A 24,352-nucleotide genomic window follows, 5' to 3' on the forward strand; every position below is an offset into this window, starting at 1 on the left:
ACAGAACAACCAGAAAGGAACTCAACAAAGAAACAGAGGAACTAAACAACCTAATCAATCATCTTCGCCTCATATATTTGTAGAGAGAATTCAACAACAATAGCACAGTACACTTTCTTTTCAAGTGCACATGGAAAATTCTTCAGGATATACCATGTGCTAAGCCACAAAGCAAGTCTCAATAAATAAATATAAGAACATCAAAATGCTATAAACCATCTTCTCAGCTCATAATGCTATAAAATAAGAAATCAGCAATAGGATGATCAAGGAAATAAAATAAAATGCATGGAAACAGAATAACACTTTGCTTAAAAGCTGCTGAGTAACAGAGTAAATATAACAATGAAGTAAACAATTCCTAAAAACAAATGAGAACAAAAAACACAATCTACCATTAATTCGAGACACAGCAAAAGCAGTACTGAGAGGACAATTTATAGAAATAAACACACATATACAAAAGAATTTAGAAACAAAATTAGCACATTATCACAAATCTATAACAATTAGAAGAAGTCCAGCAAATTATGCCTACAGTCACCAGAAGAAAAGAATTAGTAAAGATTAGATCAGAAATGAGTGAAATAGAAAATGGAAAAAACAATCGAAAGAATCAACAAGAAACTGGTTATTTGAAAGAATTAATAAATTCGACAAATCATTGGCAAATATAACAAAAGAAACGAGGGAGAAATTTCAAAATAAACCATATGGGTGATGTCACAACAGAACTAAAGTAAATAAAATGAATAATAACAGAATACTATGAAGAGTTGTACAAAGTCACTGTACCAAAAAAAGAAATTGTCTATGCTCATCCATTTTCAAGAAGCAGCATATGATCAAGAGCCAATGACCCTGAAGGAAGAAGTCAAAGGTGTATTGAAAACATTGGCAAAGAACAAGGCATTTGGAATTGATGGGATACAAACTGAAATATTTCAATAAACTGATGCAGGACTAGAAGCACTCATCCATCTACACCAAGGGATTTGGAGGACAGCTACATGGCCTACTGAGTTCTGCATTTGTGCCCATTCCAAAGAAGGTGACCCAACAGAATGGAAATCGTCAGACATATCATTGATCTCCCATTCAAGTAGTTTTACTAAAGGTAATCCAAAAATGGCTGCAACCATATATTGACAGAGAACTTCCTTTTTTTTCCTCTTTCTCCAGGAAGTGGATGGTACATTTTAGTCACAGGCACGAGGCGGGAGGGACAGTGCAGGGCCATGGGATGAATAAAAAGTCGAGAGCTAGGGTTTGGCGTCAATCTTAAAAAGTGTATAAAGAATCTGTGTTTCTCTACCATAACAAAAACCAAAGGTTACAAGAGCGGTTGTATGTACAAAACACGGAGATATTGCTTCCTTTGCAAACGTGTTCCTGACCAGATGAGGAGACAAGATAGAGGGGACAGAGAAAGCGTGCTGCGCGCAGAGAGAGGGAGCAAGGGGGGATTAGGGGGTGGTCTTCTCTCAGGCAGGAGCTGGAAGCCATCAAGGACGTGTAGGCAGGTCATGAGCCTCAAATGTGTCAGCCTGGCCCAGCCGCCAGGCACCTGTCTCTGTAGGCATCAGCCTGGAGGGGACTCTGGGTGGGGGCAAGAGACTAGCTGGGCCAAGTGGCCAGAGAGGGAGGGGCAGCCACTCCCAGAGTGTGCCGTGGAAATGCAAGGACGTGTGCTCGGCCAGGCAGTCCCCCTGGTCACCCATGTGCATCCTCCCCATCTGCCAAATTTTCCAGGGGCCCATGATGAGCAGGAGTAGCAGGTGGGGCCAGGCCAGGAGCTCAATGGGAGGGCCGGCAGAACGAGTCAGTCATAGGTTGATGGCTGATCCAAGCAAAATGAAGTCTTTGACAACTTCAATCTTTTCTCCATATATATGAATGTTGTTTAATGGTCCCATGTTGGTGAGGATTTTTGTTTTCTTTACATTGAGATGCAACCCATACTGAAGGCTGTGGCCTTTGATCTTCATCAATAAATATTTTAGGTCCTCTTCACTTTCAGCAAGCAAGGTTGTATCATCTGCATATCACAGGTTGTTAATGAGTCTTCCTCCAATCCTGATGCTACATTTTTCTTCATATAATACAGCTTCTTTGATTATTTGCTCAGCATGTGGATTGAATAAATATCGTGAAAAAATACAACCCTGGCACATACCTTCTAAATTTTAAACCATTCAGTGTTGCCTCGTTCTATGTTCTATGTATAGGTTCCTCATGAGCACAATGAAATGTTCTGGAAAACTTCCTGAGGTTCAAGCTAGATTCAGAGGAGGATGGGGAATGAGGGATATCATTGCTGATGGATCTTGGCTGAAAGATGGATCTTGGCTGAAAGCAGAGAATAACAGAAAGATGTTTACCTGTGCTGAATTGATTACATGAAGGCTTTTGGTTGTGTGGATAATGACAAGCTATGGGCAACATTGAGAATCATGAGTATGAAGCAGCAGTCCAAAAATCAGATGACGTATTGCATTAGGCAAATCTGCTTCACAAGATCTCTTTAAAATGTTTAACAGCAAAGATGTCATTTGAGGACTAAGGTGCGCCCTGACCCAAGCCATGGTATTTTCAATAACCTCATATTTGTGCAAAAGTGGGCCAGTGAATAAGGAATGCTGGCGGCCGCAGCATACGTAATCAGCACTGAGAAGTTGAGGCACAAGGATAACATGGACGAACATCCAGTCTTTGAGCCCTCCTCAGGCTTACGGGCCATGGACCCCGAGGGCCAGGGAAGAAACTCCCTGAAGTCCCGGGTTCATAGGCTTTGGCAAACTCACTGTTTGGCCACCTCTGTGCAATTTTCTTTAATTGTACTTTTGTGCATTCTGTACTTGTTCTTTATGCTCTTAACTCCGGTAATTGTAGCTTCTGGGAAAGTGATTGTTTTCAGCAATAATACGCACAACGTTCTGATCAATGGCTCTCATGTAAATGTCACTGCCTCAGTAACAAGAGTTGTGCGTGAGACTATGAGAAATAAAAGTACAGAAAAACAGGATGTAGCAACACAGAGAATATGTAACAATTGTTTTCTAACCAATTATTCAGTTAAACAAATACGTGAGCTGTTAATGTTCATGTACAATAATCACACTGAAACTAGTAGTTACCCCCCGGAAACACCCCTGTGTATGTTTGTTATGCTCTTGATGTTTTTCATGGGAATCTTGCTGTATGTGATAATTTTATGCACCCCCAAACTGCTCCCGGGTTTGATCAATATGATTTAATTACTCCTCTTCCCCCTGAGGGTATATTGGAAATATGATAGTAATGAACATTGTTATAGCTAGATATAGAAACTGGAATAGGATTAAAAGAATGTAAAAGTAAGACCGCACCTTCTTAGAAAAGTCAAAACCTGTTTTTCACCTTCCCTATAATTGTAGAAGCAAGGTAAAAAGAGTCATTAGTTTAACAATGGAAGTTAGGGATCTGAAATCTTGTTCACTAACAAAAGCATGTATTTTTTGCCTGCAAAAGACACAGAAGCAGTTTAAGTTTCTTTAGAAAATATAACTTAGTCTTTAGTAAAAACTCTAAAGCCTCTCTCCTTTACCCACTTGTGATTAAGTTTTGAAAATATGTTAAACACCTTCTAAGAAACCGCAAGTTGCTGCCCTAGGCTACACAGACCTAGAAGTTAATGTATAACCTGTAATTGCTTGCTTGAACCTTTCTCATAGAAATAAGGATTTTAGCCTATTAAGACGAATCATGATGTCCTCAGAAGTTAAAGATAATTTTGTGAATCATTGTGTCTTGTATCACATGAATGATCTCGTATCCTGTCCTAAGTGAATAATCAACATTTTTGTCATTATTTTCTTTTGTGTCAATTTCCTTCTTCTGATAATAAAAGACTACGGCTCAGCTAGCTTGGTGTGCTAGCTTGCCTGTCGGCTTGCATCAATCTCAATCTCTGTCTCTTTTCTTTCGCCTACTAGACATCTCACTCCCTTTAAACTTCACGTTTGCCGAGGTGATCCTTTGTTGAGGCGGGACCCCGACACAGGACCCCCGGCAAAGGAAGACAATTGAAGAATTGATGCATTTGATTTATGATGTTGGATGAAAACATTAAAAGTACCATGGACTGCCAAAACGTCTGTATTGGAAGAAGTACAGCCAGAGTGCTCCTTGGAAGCCAGGATGGCCAAACTTCATCTCCTATACTTCAGACATACTATCAGAAGGGAACAGTCACTGGAGAAGGATATTATGTTTGGTAAAGTGGAGGGTCAGAGTGAAAAAGAGCTAGCAAGGATTGTGAGGTTGGCCCGGGTCCAGGAAGAGCTTCGTTCTATTGTTGCTATGAGTCAGTACCAACTTAATATCACCTAACTATTACTACTAATACTATGAAGAGTTGTACTCCAAAAGATTTGAAAATGTAGAAGAAATCGATATACATATTTTTTTGAGAAAAATTCTGCTTTATTATTTATATGAATCTGTTAACTCCTACCCTTACATTTTTAAATTATTTGAGTTTTGTTGAATTGGAGACCAACGATGTTTCTCAGAAAACTAATGACTAGAGGTTTGAGGAAGAGGCTTAGCTATCAGTGCAGTGTTTCTTAGGATAAAGAATTTCTTAGGATAAATTGTTTTTGTTTTTGTTCAGTTTGCTCTCTATTACTTTTTTTTTCTTAAATGTTTTATTGTGAATTATGTGGTAGTTTACATGGGAGGACATTAGTTTTACATTCATTCTATTGTACATCGTCTCATTGCCATGGTTACAATCCCCTCCATGCATCATCAACCAACCAAAGGGTATACCCTGCAAGCCTGCCACCCACACCCCCCAGGTCTTCAGCACTCAGCCCCTCTCCCTCTCTGAATCTAAAGTCCCCAGCTACTCCATTGCTTCACGTCATCATCTCTGCCTCCATCTCAGGCATCACTGGTTCTCTGGGTAGGGTCCCACTCTCTGCTCTTCTCCATTGATGGTCCTAGGGACCTCCGCTCCTAGACTGGAAAGTTAATCACTCCCCCCCAAAATGTCTACCTTTACATTTCCAACCCTCACAATCAGTCCTGATAACAATTATTCACTATTGTATCACAAGAGACCCGTCTGCAAGAAATGGATATATTTTTAGAAAAACATGCCCTACATAATTTAACATAAAGTGAAGTAGAAAACATGAATGCAGATTGAAATATTTCAAGAAAGTAGGCAGCACTGGAGTCACTCACTCATCTATGCCAAAAAATTTGGAAGACAACTACCTGGCCAACTGATGGGAAGAGATCTGTATTTGTGCCCATTCCAAAGAGAGATGACCCAACAGAATGCAGAAATCATCGGACAATATCTTTGATATTCCATGAGAGTAAAGTTTTACTAAAGGTAATGTTAATCTATGGCTGAAACCATAGATTCACAGAGAACTTCCAGAGGTTCAAACCAGATTCAGAAGAGGACATGGAACAAGGAATATCAATGCTGACGTCCGATGAACCTTGACTGAAAGCAGAAAATACCAGAAAGATGTTTATCTTTGCTTTATTGACTACACAAAGGCTTTCAATTGTGTGGATCATGACAAGCTATGGACAACACTGTGAAATATGAGTATTCCAGAACATTTAATTGTACACATGAGGAATCTGTACATGGACCAAGAAGCAGTTGTTCAACCAGAACTTGGGAACACTGAATGGTTTAAAATTAAGAAAGGTGTGCAACATGGTTGTATTCTTTCACCATACTTATTCAACCTGTATGCTGAGCAAATAATCTGAGAAGCTGGGTTATATGAAGAAAAATGTGGGAACAGGTTTGGAGGAAGACTCATTAAGAACTTGACATATGCAAATTATACAACCTTGCTTGCTGAAAGTGAAGAGGACTTAAAATATTTACTAATGAAGATCAAAGAGCACAGCCTTCGATATGGATTACATCTCAATGTAAAGAAAACAAAAATCCTCACAAATGGACCAATAAACAACATTCTTATGAATGGAGAAAAGATTGAAGTTATCAAGGACTTCATTCTTCTTGGATCAACCATCAACACTCATGGAATCAGCAGTCAAGAAATCAAACAATGTGTGGCATTAGGCAAATCTGCTGTTTTTTAAAGATCACAGATGTCACCTTGAGGACTAAGGTGCAATTGACCCAAGCCATGGTATTTTCAATAACCTCATATGCATGCGAAATCTGGGCAGTGAATAAGGAAGACCATAGAAGATTTGATGATTTAAGTTGTGGTGTTGGAGGAGAATATTGAAAGTACTAAGGGTTGCCAAAAGAACAAACAGATCTATGTTGGAAGAAGTACAATCAGAGTGCTCCTTGGAGGCCAGGATGGCCAAACTTCATCTCTCATACTTCGTACATATTGTCAGTAGGGACCAGTCATGGAAGAAGGTGTTTGGTAAGATGGAGGGTCAAAGAAAAAGAGGAAGACTCCCAATTAGATGGATTGGTAAAGTGGCAGCATCAATGGCTCAAGCGTTGCAACAATTGTGATGTTTGCTCAAGACCTTGCAGTATTTTGTTCTATTGTGCATAGGGTCACTATGAGTTGGTACCGACTCATAACAACAACAGACAGGTCTGGTGAAAGGAGATGGGTATAAGATTCTTATGATTCAGTAGTCAGTAACTGGTATCATGACTGACTGCAATTGTCACAACAGTTAAAGGTAGAAGCTTTGTAACATAAAGAGGGGAGTAGTTAATCTTATAGTCTGGGAACAGAGACCCTAGCACCATGAAGGTAGAAGAGCATGAGTGGAATGTGGGACCTTTTTCAGAGAAGCAGCACCATCAAAGATTGAGGCAGAGATGAAGACATGGAGAGGTAGAGCAGCTGAGGACTCTATTCTCATGGAAAGAGGACTTTGTGCTGGTGGCCAAGAGACAGGCTTGTAGAATGTGCCCTTTGGTTGTTTAAATGGTTATGTATTTCTGAGTGTTTTTGTGTACATCCCTCCCCCCAAAAAAAACTAACAAACAAAAACAAAACAAAAAAACTGTTGAATGATGATGCATGGAGGGTATTGTAATCATTGCAATGAAACGATGAGTGTAAAACCAATATTTTCCCATGTAAACAATCGCTCAATTCAAAATAAAAAACTGTAATAATAATATAAAATCGGTTTACATTATAAATATTTTAAAATATATAAAATTCTTCTCTACTAATAAAAACTGCTCTGGATAGGAAGACTTAACATGGATAGAAAGACTTAACATTGTGAAAATATCAATACTACCCAAAGTGGCACTGTGGGTTAATGCGCCAGACTGCAAAGCCATTTGAACTGCAGGGTTGGCAGTTCAAGCTCACCAGCTTTTCCTCAGAAACCCTATACAGGGTCGCTATGGGTTGAACTGACTCGACTGCACTTAACAACAACAACAATAACAACAACAACAACCCAAATCTATGTATAGCTATAACACAATCCCAATCTATGAGGATGACTAAAAAATTATCCACACTCTGGCTGTAGAATTTTTTCAGTCTACTTTTAGAAAAGACAAATGCATCCTTTTTTGACATATTCTCCTTGCTTTTCAATACACTTTGTCCACATGTCAATTAGCCTTTTTATTCCCTTATTTTAAATTTTTTTTAGGGTGAACTGTAAGCCACAAATGCACTATTGTCTTCACGTTTTCCTCAGAGGTAAATCTTTGACCTTGAAGGTCTGCATTAAAGGGACCAGGCAGGAGAAAGTCCAATGGAGCAAGATCAGAAATATATAAAAGAGGATGCTTTAGCACCTCAAAATGAAGTTTTTGCAGTGTCAACAGTGTGTGCAGTGGTTGGCAGACATGAATTGTAATGTAAGATAACAATGCACTTATAGCAATCCTCTGAGTTTATTTCAAAGTTTAGTCTTCATCTTTTCATCGTCCATCTTAGTGTAATGAGCGCTCCTGATTATTGAAAGTTTTTTCCTGATAGTGTTCCTATACTGACTCTTGAGAATCCCAGAAATCTGTAAGCATCAATTTTCCAGCTGATAGTTGACTTTAGAACTTCTTCTTTGTTGGTGATTGAGGGTGTTAATATTCTATATTCTGCAGGTTACTCTCAGGCTTGTAGTGATGAATACATGTCTTGTCACCAGTAACATTTTTTTAAAAAGAAATCTTTACATTCCTTCGAGTATCAGCTCAAATTGTGTTTGCAGATGTCCGAATGCTTCTGTTTATATTCTTCCATGGGTTGTTTCCATACCTGCCTCACACAAACTTTTTGAAGCCCAAGTTTGTTGTGGATTACTTAATAATCAGATCCATGGCTTATTTACAAATGATTTGTCATATAGTCCACTGTCACTCATCTATTAGAATCATTTCACGTTCACACTTAATGTTGTCATCAGCCAAAGATGTAGATTGGTGTTTTAATATAATCATAGTATGGATAATTTTTTACTCACTCTTATAAAATGGTATCTGTATATGGCAAAATCCATGAAATTTTGGAAATATTGACCTAGTCTCTTCCCTTCCCCATCTAATTGTATATTCCAAATCTTACCTCTTTTGGAAATGTTTTCTTCTTGCTCTGTATTCCCACAGCTCATTTCTGTTATAAAAATGAAACTGATGCTCAGTGGGGTAAGCATTGACTGCTAAGTGAAAGATTGACAGTTTGAACACATGAGTTAATAAGAAGGAGAAAGATGAGGAAATCTGCTTGTGTAAAGATTTACAGCCTTGGAAACCCTATGAAGCCACACTACTCTGCCCTATAGGGTTAATATGAATTAGAATCAACTCTATATCAAAGGAGCTCTGGTAGCGTAGTGGTTCCGAATCGGGCTGCGAACCTTAAGGTCAGTGGTTCGAAACTACCAGCCGCTCCGCGGGAGAAAGATGAGGCTTTCTACTCCCGTAAGGATTTACACCCTCGGAAACCCTGTACAGGGTCGCTATGGGTCTGAACCGACTCGACGGCACTCAACAACAACAACAACTATATCAATAGTTGTTTTGTTTGGGTTGTCCCCACCACTCTTATTGTCATATCAGACTCAATGGGGCCAGCAAAAAACTCTTGAACCGCACTGTTACCCACTACCACTGGCCCTTCCCCCATATTTGGAACCAGCAGAACCACCATTACTCTAGTTGTTGGAGCCAAAGCCATGTAGAATTTCCCAACACTTTCATGACCAATGGAACATATAGGATCCACTTACATTTCATTCTTTGGGGTGCATTGGGCAGTTTTCCCACCAGCGGTGCATGCAGATACTGCGTAACTGTTTGAAATGGAAGTGTGATGCAGTTTATTGTTTTTACAGGGTATTATATGAAGCAATACACCCTAGAGTTGTGATTCTACAAGGTTTTTTTTTTTCCCTTTTGGCATTTTTTTACTGGAAGATAAGTCTTGTGATTGTATTTCAGGGTTCCTGAGCATTTGAAAGTTGTCTTTCTTGCAATGATTCCATGCTCATGCAAATAGCACATTTTCATGTGCCTGTGGAACTGTGGGTTAATGTGCTGGACTGCAAGGTCTGTTTGAGCCACAAGGTCAGCAGTTCAAGCTCACCAGCTGTTACTTGGAAACCTTATGCCGGATCACTATGAGTCAGAACGGACTCAACAGCACTTAACAACAGCAAATTATATTCATCTGTTAAAGTGTTTTAGAAGGTAATGTAGATCACAGAGGGACATATGTGTCTCACATATACTACCTCTCATGTCCAGAAGAATATATGTGTCCCACATAATATGTATAAAATTTCATATATCATTAAAAAATTTAGAAATGCACCTTCATTAAGTATGCCTTCCATAGTATTAAAACATATGTCATCAATAAAATACTGAGACAATAATTGTGTCATGGAAGGTTTTCTCTTTCCCTCTGTCCCTCTCTCAAATCTTTCAGCAAAGTTTGTTAGTTTTGCCTTCAGAATATATCTAGACTCTTACTACTTCCCACATACTCTGGCCCAAGTCAACACTTTCCTTCACCTGAATATTGTAGTAGCCTTCTCACTAGGCTATGGTTCCGTTGGTCCCTATAGTCCATACAGGCCTAGATGTACCCTTAGAACAGATTAGAACTGTTTCCTATGGTTTCTGAGACTATAAATCTATATGGGAGAAGACAATTTCATCTTTCTCCAGAGGAGTAACTGGTACAGTTGAACTTCTGGCTTTGTGGTTAGCAACCCAGCTAATAATCCATAATGTCAGCAGGGTGTCTTAGATGACAGAGAGACCTTTTTGAATTATGCCCCTGCCCAGCTCAAACCCTTCAAGTGATTTCTCATCACAGAAAAAGGTTAAATCCTCATCATGGCTTACAAGGCCTGGCAGGATCTGCCACCTGCTAACTTCTCTGTCTTCATTTAGTAACAACTCCTCCTTCCATTCCCTATCACACCCATCAGAAGGCACACTGTGACTATCTAAGAACCCACCAGCATGCAATCATCAATTAAATACAAATACAATAGCATTTGTATTCATATTTAAGCATCAAAATAATCATCAATTAAATACAGACAATTTTATCTCATATGAAGAACTAGAGAGAGTGGCTCAAACAAGTAACCAAAATACAGAGCCATAAAGTATTTCTGTGGAAGAAATGAGACTACCTGGTAAGAAATTCAAAAGAATGATATTTGTTGTTGTCGAGTACTTTCCAACTCATAGTAATCCTTTACAGTATTTCTAAGTGTTGTCAAGTCATTTTCAACTCATAGCAACCCTGTATAGGCATTTCAAGGAGCAGCTGGTGGGTATAAACTGCCAACCTTGTAGTTTGAAGTCCAGTGCTGATCCTACAGTGCCACACCAGAATAGACTGAGAGAATAATTGAGAAAGCTGCAGATAAAACCAAGGAAAACACACACACACACACACACACACACAAAACACACACACACAAAAAAAACTCTTAAGAATAACTCAGAAAAATTCTACAAGAACTAACAAAACAAATAAAAAATTAGAAACCACACAAAAGAACAAGTGGAGAACTTGACCTACACTATGGATGCAGTAGCTCAAAAGAGGGAATAAAACTTTACAGCAAGGTTCATTCCCACCCCCTCCATACACAGATTAGACAGGGATGGGCAACTTGGACATTGGCTACCCAAAATGAGGGGGCTACAAAGGCAAGAAGTGACTGGCTTACAAGCTTTGAAGAGGGAACCTAGATCCAGAGGGCGTGGAGGAAGATAGAATCTCCACTAAGTAGTATCCAATCTGTCTGGGCAGGGCTAATGAAAGGAGATGGGGATAGATCCCTTGTGGTATAATGGTGAATAATTGTTATCAGGACTGACTGCAAGGGTTAGAAATGTAAAGGTGGGCATTTTGTAGCAAAAGGAGGAGAGTGATTTACTATGCAGTCCAGGAGTTGAGGTCACTGGAACCATCAAGTAAGAAGAGCAGAGTGCGAGACCCTACCCAGAGATGGAGATAAAGACGATGACTTGGAGAGATGGAGCATCTGGGGACTCTAGACCCCGAGAGGGAGAGGGACTGTGTGCTGATGACCAGGGGGCAGGCTTGCAGGGTATACCCTTTGGTTGGTTGATGATGCATGGAGGGGATTGTAACCATGGCAGTGAAATGATGTACAATAGGATGAATGTAAAGCTAATGTTCTTCCATATAAACTATCACATAATTCACAAGAAAACATTAAAAAAAAAAAAAGTGGCAATCCATAAGATTAATACTGAGTTTTCAGAAATAGATACATTAAATGGCAAAGGAGTAGAATTGAATCAATGCAACACTGAATAAATGAGCTTGAAAACAAATCTCTCAGTATTAATTTGCTAGAGGAGCAGTAAGAAAAAAGTACATAAAAATCAGAAGAAATCCTAAGAATTATGTGGAAACCCATCAAGAGTAGTAACTTATGTATGATGGGAATTTCAAAATAGGAAAAGATCCAAAAAGTCCAAAAAATTGTGGACAACTTGTCAGAAGATAACTCCCTAACATCATGAATGATGAGAAGATATGTATTCAAGAAGCTGAAAAAATCACAAACAAGATCGATCCAAAAAAGAAAATCACCAGGATATATTGCAATAAATTTTTCCAAGACTAAAAACAAGGAAAGAATCCTAATAGCAATTCACAAAAAAACTAAATGTTACCTACAGAGGATAACTGATAAGACTAAGCTCTGATTTCTCAGCCAAAACCATGCAAAAAAGTAGTCAATCAGATGACAAATATAACACTCTGAAAGAAGAAAAAATATACCAACCAAGAACCATAAATACAGTAAAACTGTCCCACAGATACGGTGGGATGGTCAAATGAGGAGTTTTTCAGATAATAGAAAATAACGATTTTTTAAAAACTTAAACCAGACCAACCTTAGAAGAAATACTAAAGGGAATTCTAAAGAAAGAGGATCACTAACAACAGACAAATAATCTGAGATGAGCATACATGACAACACCACCTAAAGTACACTCAGGTATGGTGGTGGTGGCGGCGGTTGTATGCTGTGGAATTGGCTGTAAGTCATAGCAATGCTATGTAGGGTTTCTGAGACTCTAAATCCTTATGGTGAGCAGAAAGCCTCATCTTTCTCCTGTGGAACTGGTAGCTTCAAACTGGTGCTCTTGAGGTTAGATGCCCAACCCCTAATGACTACCTACCAGAGAAACCAAAGTAAAACAACCTACAAGACAAAAAATAGGAAACCAGACTAAATTTTTAATGAAGATAATTACAAAATTTTTAAAAAGGAATAATGTAGTTACAGAACTTCCAAAGGAAGAGTGAGTCAAGTAGATTTCAATATAGAACAAATTGCTTTAAGCATGGAACAAAAGTACAAGGGTGAGTAAAAAATTATCTGAACTCCAGCTATATTAAAATACATGTCCCTGTCCATGGATAATAACATTGAGTGTACATATGGCATTATTCTGTTGAATAGAAGAGTGTCAGTGGACTATGTATCAAATCATTAGCAAATCAGCCATGAAATACAGACTTGGGTTTCAAAAATTTGTGCAAGATGGGTCCCAAAACAACCCATAAACATAACATAAACAAAAGCATTTGGACATCTACAAACAAAATTTGGACTGGTAATGGAAGGAATGTAAAAACTTCTTTAAAAAAAAAAAAATCATTACTGTTGATGAGGCATAGATTCATCACTGTGAGCCTGAGAGTAAACAGCAGAGTCAGGAATGTAAACATCTTCAATCGCAGACCAAGGATAAGTTCAAAAGTCAACCTTCAGCTGGAAAATTGATGCTTGCAATTTCTTGGATTCTCAAGGGCCAGTATTGGAACATGATAAGGAAAAAGTTTCAACAATAAGCATTACTCATTACAGTGAGATGCACATTGAAGAAATGAAGACTAAACTTTGGAATAAACTCAGAGGACTGCTATCTAAGTGCATTGTTATCTTATATGACAATTCATGTCTGCCTACCACTGCCCACACTGTTGACACTCTGTAAAAGCTTCATTTTGAGGTGTTAAAGCATCCTTCCAATACTACTGGTCTTGCCTGATTGGTTTGTTCCACTGAAAACAGCCCTTTGAGGATGAATATTCACCTTAGACATGAAGATAGTTGTGCATTTGTGGCTCAAAGCATTGGCTTCACAGGTGATGGAAGGATTGATGTGGTATATGGGGATGGCAAGGCAACCCACAGACTGACAATAGCAGAGAACCCCTGCCACCCATAGGACTATAGGGTTAAGGGCAAGAGGCTGTTGCCAAAGCTCAGAAGCTCACTGCTGTGGATACCAGAAGCAGCAGAGGAAACTGGGGAAATATCCTGGCTTCTCTCCACCTCCTGGTGTCTGATCTGCCAGTGCCTCAAAATGGGGCTGAACACCAAGAAGCCAGAAAGGAGCATAGGCTACGTGTTGTTGTTGTGAAGTGCCATCAAGTTCATTCTAACTCATAGCGATCTTGTATAGGGTCTCCAAGAAGTGACTGGTGGTTTTGAACTATAAACCTTGAGGTTACCAGTCAAGTACTTATCGTACAGCACCACACCAAGACTCTGCTATGTAGTTTCTTTAAATAAGTTTAATAAAATGGTTAAAAATGTTTCTGAGAAAAAAAACAGGCAGTTAATCACAGGGCTTTGAACCAACTCATTACAGTTTGATCCCCTTCTGAGAATTTGTCTTCCCACGCTAGGTATGCTGAATCAGCGTCTACATTTTTAACCAGATCAACAGCTGATTTTTTTCTCTCTCTTCAGTTTTTTTGGTTTTTTTACACTTTATATTTATTTATTTTTAACTGCTCACAATAAGGATTAAAAAAAAAATTTTTTTTTAATTATTATAAGCTTTGGGATATCCTGAAAATTTTAGTTATCAGTTCTTTCTCTTATAGCTTTTATTATGAATTGAGTGATAACTTAACATGGCAGATCATTAGCCTTACACTCAACCAATCATGTTTTGTATCATTGCAATGATTACAATCCCCTCCATGCACTATCAGTTAACAGTATTTACCTCTATTCCCTCTTCTTAATTCTTTTTTAATGTACACAAAATAAATAGAAAATACATATTTTTTAAACGACCAAAGGGCACATTTTGCAAACCAGTCTCCTGACTGCCAGCACACAGCCTTTCTCATTCCATGGATCTAGAGTCCTCAGCTGTTCTATCTCTCTATGGCAATGCCTCTGCTTCCATCTCTGGTGTCACTGCTTCTCTGGTTAGGATCCTGTACTCCTCTCATGCTCTCCCCTCTTGATTGTCCTTGGGACTTCTGTTCTTGGACTGAAAGATTAGCTACTCCATCTTTTGGTTTCACATAAGCTACCTCCAGATCCCCTAAATTCAATCTTGTAGTTTTGTTCTGCTCTGGACTCTTCTATCTCTCGACTGAGTTCTGGGTGGTGTTGCCACTTATGTCAATCTCTGGTTGCTGTCTGTTATTGTTGGTTCTCAGTCCAAAGAACTCCCTTTAGTATGTTTTGAAGTGCTGAATTGACCATTGGAAATCCCTTACTATCTGTTTATTCTGGAATGTTCTAATTTCACTATCACATTTGATTGACAACTTTGCTGAGTAAATGATTCTTGGTTGGCAGTTTCTTGGGGTTTTTTTTTTTTTCTTTCTTTCAGATTTTTTTTTTTTTTTGTCTCCCCATTCACTTTTTGCCTGAAATGGTTTTTCTAAGAGATCAGAGCTTAATCTTATTGACTTGCCATTGTAGGTAACATTTCTTTTTTTCTGTAGCTGCTTTCAGGATTCTTTCCTTGTCTTTGATTTTGGATAGTTTGATTATGATATGTCTTGGTGATTTTCATTTGGGGTCTATCCTGACTGGGGTTCATTCAGCTTCCTGAATGCCTATCATCCCTTCTTACAGGATGTTAGGGAAATTTTCTTCCAGCAGCTCTTCCACTATTTCTTTGGTTGTTTTCTTTGATTCTTCTTATTCTGGAACTCCATTCACTGGTAGGTAATTCCTTTACATGTGGTCCCACACAAGTCTTAAGGTTTCTTCAGATTTTTTTCATTTATTTTTTGTTTGTTATTCTGTTTTAGCAGTATTGAGAGATTTGTCTTCAAGCTTGCTGATTCTGGCTTCCTTCCCTTCAATTCAACTCCTTTGCCCTTTCAGTGCACTGTCCATTTCTGACATTTTATTATTAATTGTCTGGACCTCTTTTGCAGATTTTGTACTGTCTCTAATGCTATATATATTTTATTTGATTGTTCCTGTAGTGCTTTTCTGACTTCTTCCTTATTTTCTTCTACTTTTTTTGTGGAACATTTGGATGCACCTAAATATCATTCTCCTGAATTCTTTATTGGGCAGTTCCAAAGTCTGCACTTCTTCCAATACAAATTCTAGCTCGTCTTCTTGCTCATTTGTTTGAGCTACTCTGTCTTGTTTCTGCACATAAGCAGAAATTTTATGTTGATTTTTAGGTATTGTGGCATTATTGTATTTGTAATAATTACATGAATATATGTTGGTGTATTCTTTAACTCTCACCAGTTGCCTTGTTGTATATATGATCAAAAGATAGGCGTCTCTTTTCACTGCTCTTACAGCTCAATTCAAGGAGCACTGCGAGTGTAGTGGCTATGAGTTGGACTGTTAACCTAAAGGTCAGCATTTTAAAACTACTATTGGGAGTGACTGAACCAAAGGTCTCAGACTTGGGGGTACTTTAACTGAAGGATTACAACTGCACAGTTGTGGTCCAGAAAATCGGGCTACATTCACCTGAGCCATCAGCACTGCAGAAGGAGGGGCTGGGAGAACAGGGAGCCTCCACTTGTCCCCTGGACTATTCCTTAAGGGAACAGGATCCAGTAGTGGAAGGTTCCAATTCAGATTGGAAGAAAGAATCAGAGATTTGTACACCTCAGTTAGCTGTACTTTCTTTGGCTGAGCCTACTGCTGCCAGCACGAAATGGAAAGTGCTTGCAATCTTAATGCCAAAAGCAAGGTAGCGGATATATTGTGCTTTGCCTGCTTTGTCTCCAGTTCAAAAGACCTTGAGAGAAACAAGAATGTCAGGGGAGGAAATGATGGCTTTTCAACAAGGAGTCTATCTGGTCCTAGAAAGGCCTTATCCTCAGAACCTGAGACAAGTATTCTGAGAGCATCAGATCATCCTTTTGAAGACCTTAAAAGAACTTCAATCAGAAGTCTTTATGTATGGACTTACTGCCCCTTTTACTTTAAGTCTGTTGGACACAATTGCAATTGGGGCACTATGTTCATCAGACTGGCAAACTATATCTAAGGCCTGTCTTTCGCCAGGAGACTATTTTATGTTGAAATCAAGCTGGCATGAGCTTAGTGCTGAGCAAGCAGAAAGGAATTGAAGCCATAATGTTCCCATCACCTTGGATATGCTAGTGCAGACTGGATATTATGCAGCAATGACCCAGCAGCTACTTTTTAGTGTTCAGACATATCAGCAGATCAATCTAGCTGCACAAAGGGCTTGAAAGGAACTACCCACAAAGGGAGAAAGATATTTGGACATATCTAGCATTAGACAAGGTCCTGAAGAGCCTTATTACAAGCAGTGGGACAGACTATCTCCAATTCCTAGGCTGGATGGCTGGTAGTGAAAAAATTGGCCTTTGAAAATGCTAATAAGTACCGTAAGGAGGCCCTTTGGCTTCACAAGATGAGGGCTAATTTACAAGAAATGATCAGGCTTTGTGCCAAAATTGGACCCTCTTATGTACAGGGAGTGACATTGGCTGCTGCCATGCAACAGGACTGCCGAGGGAAGAATAGCAACAACCGCAGGGCTTGCTTTACCTGTGGCAAGGAAGGTCATTTTGCTAAGGACCTGGGGATGGTGAGTCATGCTGTGGCCCATGGCCAGTGGGAACAAGGCCCTTGCCCTCGTTGTCGATGAGGCAATCATTGGAAAAATGAATGTCAGTCTAATAATACTGACAAGGATGTTTCCTTTGCAGGGAAACGGTCCACGGGGCAGGTCTTGGCCCTATCAAACAATAGGGGCACTTTTTACAATCACTATGCAACAGTTTCGTCCAATTCCACAAAGCACTCAATCCAGGACTTCTTCCACGTTACCCCCAGGAGCACAGGATTGGACCTCAGTCCTACCTCCAGATTCGTACTGACCCCAGACATGGGGCCTCAGGCCTTGCCCACTGGATTATATGGCCCCCTTCCTCGAGGGACCGTGGGATTGCTTCTAGGTCATAGTAGTACCTGCCTGAAAGGTTTCCATATTTTTCCAGGAGTGATAGATTCGGGTTTCACCAGAGTTATAAAGGTAATGGCTTACACTAGCAACATTATAGTCCAAGATTTTAACTGAAAACTGCAAAAAGAACATCAAGGGCCGAGAGGCTTTGGTTCTTCTGACACTTTTTGGTTTTAGGCCATTAAATAAGAGCAACCTGAACTAGAGTTGATTATAAACGGAAAAAGATTCAGGGAGATATTAGAGACTAGGACCGATGTTTCTGTCATAGTTCGGAAGCACGGGCCAGCATCTTGGCCATTGGACAAAGTGAACGCGGACTTGCAAGGCATAGGACAGGTTACCAATCCCAATAAAAGTGCTCAATTGTTGACGTGGAAGGACCTTGAGGAGAATACGTTTTTTTGTTTGTTTGTTTGTTTTTACACCATATGTTTTAGAGTATCTCCCCGTCAATTTATGGGGAAAAGATATTCTAGAAAATACGGGGCTTCTATTGGTCAGTCCTAACTCAATTGTTACAGCACAAATGCTGCAACAAGGATTTAACCCAAGAAAAAGATTGGCTCGCTATCAACAAGGGGGTGTGAACCCATACAGCCTAAGTCCTGTTTTTGTAAGCAAAGTTTGGCTGCCCAGGATTTTTCCTAGGGGCCTTGGTTGCTTCTCCAGCCCAGAAAACTGCAGCAGAGATCACTTGGCTGTCTGATGACCCAGTATGGCTAGACCAATGGCCCCTAACTGAGGAGAAATTGATTGCTGCTAAGGCCCCAGTCCAAGAACAATTGAACTTGGGGCATATAAAGCCCACTCATAGCCACTGGAATACATCAATATTCATTGTAAAAAAGAAATCAGGAAAATGGCAACTGCTGCAGGACCTTAGAGCTGTGAATAGGACTATGGAGATCATGGGACCTCTACAACCTGGCCTCCCAAGTCCTACAGTTATTCCCTTAACTAATCAGTTGATTGTAATAGATCTTAAGGATTGCTTCTATACTACCCCTTTACATTCAGAGGATACAAAAATATTTGTCTTTAGTGTCCCAACTGTTAATAGCAGGGAGCCTCATTTAAGATTTCATTGGAAGTTTTTGCCCCAAAGTATGTCCTAATAGTCCTTGCTTGTGTCAGGCATTTGTTGCTTCTGAAATTAATTGCTCCAATAAGAGACAAGTATCTAAGGCCTACATTATCCATTATACAGATTACATTCTCTTGGGCCACCCACCCTCTGGAAGCTACATTACTGTTGATTTGGGGGGATGTGAAATGAGCTCTGGAGCAAGCAGGACTGTGCATTGAACCCAAAAAGGTACAAAAACAATCACCTTTTCAGTATCTTGGCAGCATTATAGAAGGCAGGACTATTCGATGTCCTGAAAATGTTAAATGATTTTAAAAATATATATTAGTGGATATTAACTGGCTGTGACCCACTTTGAAACTCACTACATATGATTTGAAATCACTGTTTACTATTTTACAAGGTGATCCTTCCCCATCCTCCCCTCATGTATTAACTCCTGAGGCTGAGCAAGCTTTAATTAAGGTAGACTCTTCATTGCAGCTGGCTCAGTTACAAAGGGTTGATCCCATCAAGGCTTTACAAGTTTTAATTTTTCCAATCACAAACTCCCACTGGTGCCTGTGGAAGGAAGAAAGCATAATAGAATGGCTGCACATGAGTAACATTCAGAAAAAAGGTTGTAACTCCCTTTCATACCTTGGTGGCTTACATGATTGCTAAGGCCAGGATCAGGACTGTCCAACTATTGGCCCATGAACCAGATAATATTGTGACCCCCTTTAACAAAACTCAACAAAAATGGCTCTGCAAGTTCTCTCCTGATTGGCAGATAGTGCTAGCCAATTTTCCAGAAACTTTGGATAATCACTATCTTAAAAGTGAGTTGCGGCTTGATGGAAGTGCAGTGAAGTTCGCCGTCACCAATAACACAGAATACCAGGCAAAGCAGATCCAGGGCAGAGCTCCAAAGCTTGGAACCACAGAGACAGGAATATTTTTTTAAGTGTTTTATTGTGAATTATATGATAGTTTACCTGGCAGAACATTAGTTTTACATTCATTCTATCGACCATCGTATCATTACCATGGTAACAGTCCCCTCCATACATTATCAACTGATCAAAGGGTATACCCTGTAAGGCTGCCCCCTACACTATCCCCCACCCTCCAGTCTTCAGCACACAGTCACTCTCCCTCTCTGGATATAAGGTTCCCAGCTGCTCCATCGCTCCACATTATTGTCTCTGCCTCCATCTCAGGCATCACTACTTCTCTGGGTAGGGTCCCGCTCTCGGCTCTTCTCCATTGATGGTCCTAGGGACCTCTGCTCCTAGACTGGAAAGTTATTCACTCCATTCCTTGCTATAAAATGTCTACCTTTACATTTCCAACCTTCACAATCAGTCCTGATAACAATTATTCACTATTGTATCACAAGTGACCCATCTGCATTTCATTTCATCAGCTCCACCTAGGCAGATTGGATACTACTCACTGGAGATTCTGCCTTCTTCCAGGCCCCTGGCTCTAGGTTCCCTCTGGAAAGCTTGTAAGCCAGTCACTTCTTGCCTTTGTAGCCACCCCTGTCCAAGTGGGATAGCCAATGTCCAAGTTGCCCCTCCCTGTCTACTTTATGTGTGGAGGGGGTGGGAATGATTCTTGCTGTAAGAATTTGTTCCCTCTTTTGAGCTACTGCTTCCATAGGTGTAGGTCAAGTTCATCAAATTGCATCAGATTACTCTTTTATTTCCTCTCCTTTCTTTTCCTGGTTGAGCTCTGATAATCCAGTCATTGAAGCCAGGTCAAGTGGGTATTATCTGCAAGTGTGGGTATTCTTGTGCATATGCCCTCTCTTTTTATCAGCTGAATGCTTCACTCTCCACATTGTAGGGCTTAGTTCGCCACTTCATTGTTGTTTTTCCCTCATTTCTCCTTATCAGTGACGAGCGTGGTCACCAATCAGAGCATGTATTCCCATTGAATCTTAGTCTTGGGTGGGGGTTTGCATTGAGGGGACCCGACCACTTGCCTTGATGTTTCCTGGGCAAGCAACTTGTTTGTTCTTGTAGTAACAGTCTGTCTGCCTCCATTTTTTTTTATTTTTCCTGCATGTCTTTCTTTCAAGAAGTATCTTCTATTCTTCTAGCCATTCCAGGCTGGGCTTCACATCCTTTCAAGTGGAAATTTCCCATCCCTGGAGATCTGGATGTGGTCCAGGCTTCTACCTATAGTCTTATGTATTGCAGACGTTCAGCACTGGGCAAGAATGTAGCCCCATTTTAGGTATTCCAATCAGTTATAGGCAGAAGATGGACTTACAAGCTTTCTATGGTGATGTTTCTGACTATTCCTTTCTCTCCCCCTCCAGTGCCTTTTATATTATAATGTAAGGAAAACCAAGATTCAAAAGACAGCCAAGCATCTTAACATTAGTCCCCCCTTTTCCCCATTCCAACCATGTCTCAATCTCTGTATCCCAGAGCCTTATAGTTCCAAAGTTGTGCATACATTATTCTTTACCTCTGTCCCACTTAGCCCATTCAAACATGCCTAATTGGTCTCCCATTTGCTTTGTTCTTCCATTCTCCTTTCCCTTCTTGTATATTGCCCCATTCCCCAGCACCCAAACTATCCTGTGTCTAATCCTTTCCCTGTGGTCCATCTTCGCCTCCCTCCCCTCACCCACTTCCAACACCCCAGCAATCAACAAAGAATTCCCCCCACCCCCCTTTAGTATGGGTTCTTTTTCTTAGTCTTTTACAGTAGTGGTCCTATGCAGTGTTTCTCTTTTTGTGACTGACTAATTTCACGCAACATAATGTCCTCAAGGTTCATCCATGTTGTGTGGTGGCTTGCCACTTCCTTGTTATTCTTCAAGGTGGCATAATATTCCATTGTGTGTATGTACCACAGTTTGTTTATCCATTCTTCAGTTGATGGGCACTTTGGCTGTCTCCATCTTTTTGCTATTGTAAATAGTACTGCAATGAACATTAGTGTGCATATATCTTCTTGTGTTATGGCTCATATTTTTTCTGGGTAAACACCAAGTAGAGGAATTGCTGGATCATGAGGTATTTCTATTTTGAACCTTCTGAGGAAATGCCATATTGCTTTCCAGAGAGGTTGGACCATTTTGCAGTCCCACCAGCAATGCAGAAGTGTCCCAGTCTCTCCACATCCCTGCCAACATTTATTGTCCTCTACATTTTTTATCTTTGCTGTTATTGTTGGTGCGAGATGATATCAGAGATAGGAATATTTTTTAGTTTGAATGCTTATCACTTGTGGAATTTGGAGCTGAAGTAAAAGATTGCATACATTTGAATCTGCCGGGCTGGGCTCGGAGGCCCGGAGCCGACATCCTGGGTGAGACCAAATGGCAAGCCCAAACAGGGGGAGCAGAAACACCATGGAAAAACGCCACAAGAATTTTGGGACAAAGGTGGACAATATACTTTGTCAGTTTTGCTTTGTTCTGATTTTCTTTACTTTCTTTCTTTTTTTTTTTTTTTTTTTTTTTTTTTTTTTTTGTATCTAGTCATTGGTGCACCCACTGTTTGCTTAATTCCATTCTGGTGACTAGAAGGAAAGCCTGAATGTGTGGCTACCTCCCACCCTCACCACTGGTGGGTTCTTCTGCCACGGATGCACACAGATACTCAGCTCAAGAGCAAGTCCTGAACTTTTCTGAATAGAGCTGTAGAGAAGGAAAGAGAGTTTAAAAACAAAACAGGCTGAAAATTACATCAAAGCCTGAAATATAGCATAACAACCAACACTGGCATGTTGAAATCTCTCCATCAGCTTTGAAAGCAAGAAGGTGAAGAGAAGACATTAAAGTCATACAAATATTAAGCTACAGATTTTTTTTTTCTCTTTTTTTCTTCTCTTTCGTCTCTCCCTTCTCTCCCTTTTCTGTGATTAGACTCTGCAGTACTCAGTCCAGTTTTTGTTGTTGCTGTTTTTTAGTCCTTTTTTTCCTACTTTCTCCAATTTTTTTCACTGATGTTGTTTTGCTGTTATATGCTCTCCCTTTTGCCTTTGGAGGGCTCTTTGTTGCCCTATATTACACAAGAAGAGTCAGCAACTGCTGCCATATAGCCAAGCTACAATGACACTCTGTAAAACATCAAAACCCACGAAAGAACCAATACCAACTGCCATATACCAAGGAAACAGACAACATCTATAAAAGTTATTCTGAGTTAAGCAATAAGAAGAGTGAAAAGGGAAACCCACATTCTGATCACATCTTCATGGAAGCAATCAGAAAGCATAAAAAATTACCAAAACACATACTCAATTAAGTATTAAGGTCACAGATAAACATTAAACATGTCCAAGAAGAAAAAGCAGATGACTATATCAGCACATGTCCAGAAAAAAGATAAAATGTCTGAAACAAATGACCTAGAAGTAGACCTGGACTCCATTCTGGAAGGAGGGCAGGCCTTGGAAATGCCTGAGAAAGAATTCAGAAAAATGATTATAAATTGTTTCAAAACACTTTACAATGGAGTTGAGAAAAATAATGAAGAAGTCAGGAAAATGCTACAGGAACAATCAAATAAGATAGATACAGCATTGGAAACAATTCAAAGCCTACAGAAAGAGATCCAAATGATCAATAACAAAATATCAGAAATAGAGAACACTGAAAGGGAAGAGGAGTAGAATCGATGAGATAGAAGGCAGAACCTGAGCTGGAAGACAAATCTCTCAATACCACTAAGATAGAAGAATAAACACAAAAAAGGATAAAAAAAATTCTGAGGAAGGTCTAAGATGCATATTGGCCAACATGAAGAGGAATAACAGGAATTATCGGCATTCCAGAACAAGAAGAATCAGAGTAGTCCACAGAGGAAATAGTTGAAGAACTGCTGGAAGAAAAGTGAATAGGTAAACATTCAAGAAGCCCAATGAACCCCAGGATGGATAGACCCTAAAAGAAAATAACCAAGGTATATCATAGTCAAGCTCTCCAAAATCAAAGATAAGGAAACACTTCTGAAAGCAGCCAGGGAAAACTGAAGTGTCACATACAAAGGCCAGCAAGTCAGATTAAGCTCAGATCTCTCAGCAGAAACCATGCAAGCAAGAAGGCAATGGGGAGACATATATAAAACCTTGAAAGAAAAAAATTACTGACCAAAAATCCTTTATCCAGCAAAGCTATCAATCAAATATGACAATGTAATCAAAACATTCCAGGATAAACAGAAACGAAGGGATTTTGCCAAAGCCAACCCTGAATTACAAAACATCCTAAAGGGAGTTCTGTGGCCTGAGAACCAACAAGAACCAGAGATTTACATATGTGGCAGCACCTCCCTGAATTAAGTCAACAGAAAGAAGAGTTGAGAACAGAATAAAACTGTAAGAAAAAAACTCAGAGAATCTGGGTGGTCAGTCTATTCTCAAAACAAGAACATTGTAAAAGAAGGTAAACACGTAGGAACAGAGATCCAGATAGTGAGAAAATAAGGTCGAATGTTCCATGCTCTTGGATAGGAAGACTTAACATTGTGAAAATGTCAATACTTCCCAAAGCAATTTACACATATAATGCAATCCCAATCCAGATTCCA

Source organism: Chrysochloris asiatica, unplaced genomic scaffold (genome assembly GCF_000296735.1).
Source record: "Chrysochloris asiatica unplaced genomic scaffold, ChrAsi1.0 scaffold00152, whole genome shotgun sequence".
NCBI lineage: Eukaryota > Metazoa > Chordata > Mammalia > Afrosoricida > Chrysochloridae > Chrysochloris > Chrysochloris asiatica.